Consider the following 2,015-nt stretch of genomic DNA (forward strand, 5'->3'; position numbering starts at 1 on the left):
CCCTCCACCCCTTTTCGCTCTATCCTCCTTGACACTTTCAGGAGAGGAGACAAGCAAACCCATTAACCGCTCTCTCACGTCCTCGTTCAAGGAACAAAGTGAATTAGCGGCGGCCAGGCGTTCAACCGCAGTGAAAGGAACACTTTTCTTCGGGACTTTCCGATACCATTCTGGATTTCAAACATTATCTTCGAGTAAGAATGCACGGTTACCAATTAACAGTTATTTATGTACATTTGGTGGAGGACAGGCTCCAAAAGTTTGGTTTGGCATATTATTAACTGTAGCGTTATGTCGACACAATGTCGGATGGGCACTTCGTTTAAGTCAGTTTTCAGAAAATTTGTGTGACCACCCCAAATAAGTTTCTGTTCGACTAAAAAGTACAGAAACGAACATTTACTTCAGAGAAAAATATTCCAAACACGTGGGTCACTTTTCCCATAAAACTACGGCAGCTACAGAGTTGAAAGTTGCAAGTATCTGAAAAAAGATAGATCCCATGACGGAGCCCGATTTATTATTTATTCACTTACTGAATTTAGAAAAATACATTTGACAAAAAATTCCCGTCCTTCTTTGGCCTTTGTGATTATTCCACTGAGATACGAAACAAAGTCTGCGAAGTTTTCCTTCATGCGAAAATGCCGGAAGTGATATTTCGCGAGGCGCATTTGGTTTTGCGAGTATAGATCTAGACCTTCTAATCTTTTGTATTTCTCAAGATTTATTGCTCCATTCCAGTAGAGAGTAAATATAGTAGGCCAATGACTTTCAGTTGATGTTAGAGCACCGATCATTCCTTTCTTCGAAAGGGGGCCCAGCTAGTAATGTAATAATATGGTAAGCTTATTCGGAACTAACACTGGTGCGAGCCAAAATTCCACGCCCCGTGACACCATTCCGCATAAAAAGTGAGATAAGTAAGTGAGTAAGCAAGTTTATTCAGTGTTTAAGGCCATTGGCCCACATCATATCATATAAAGCACTCATTTGATAAACAAAGTTTCCATAATGAATAAATACAGGTTGTGCACATATCTTTTATCGTGGGTCAAACATTTCATATTTCTGTCACTGGGCCGAGTCAGATTAACAATTTTCTTTGATGGACATAGTGTGAACAATAGAAAATAAAGTGAATTCATCTTCAATTTCAAGAGAGTTACGCCTCTCACAAAAAAAGCGAGATTGACACAATTTATAGCATTTAGGAGGTAGACTAATCTGATCCTGCCTGTCTGAGCCAACCCCGGCTGGGTCGAATACAAAACCCCAGTTGACAAAGTTTTCTTTTTTCCCAAAACTGACTTTTTTTCAAACCCGAACTAGGCTCGGTCGTCGCTTGTACCGCAGTACGACAACGCGTCAACTGAGCTAAGATCGCATCGTCTTTGTGTTTTCTCAGACTGGTAAATTTCACAATGCCTAAGTGTAGGATGAATTAATTGTAACTATTTTACACTCCCATTTACTAGATTTAGAAAATTGAGGATGCTGATTGTTTTCAGCATCCCTCACACTCCAACAAATATCGGTTAGGTAGAATATAGGCGAATAACTTCAGCTGAGCATTTCACTTGGGGGGGGGGGGAAAAAAATTGCAACAAAGATGATTTTGGTGTCATTAGAAACAGGAAACCTTCCTCTTTAACATACTAAAAATCAGCATGAATCGGAAAGGGGTAAATTTGTTTAAAATGCCGTTTAATGGTATAGTATCAAAATAGTCAAATATCGATACCAAACTCTTTCAGGATTGCACACTATATTTCACAATACACCAATCTCACACCAGTGCACGGGACTCTGTTCCTTAAAACTTATGTATCCTAATACAGTATCTAACATATACAGACGTAGATACTCTCCCCAATTATATACCTTCCTCACTCACTCGTCGGGAAACGAACTCACATCTTCTGCGTGCAACGACAAAGTCCCAACAATGACAGCACAGATGCCAGTGCGTGCATATGTACATTGTCAATGTAGTCAATAATCTCAAAGATGGC

The sequence above is a fragment of the Aplysia californica genome, unplaced genomic scaffold (assembly GCF_000002075.1).
Source record: "Aplysia californica isolate F4 #8 unplaced genomic scaffold, AplCal3.0 scaffold00498, whole genome shotgun sequence".
Lineage (NCBI taxonomy): Eukaryota > Metazoa > Mollusca > Gastropoda > Aplysiida > Aplysiidae > Aplysia > Aplysia californica.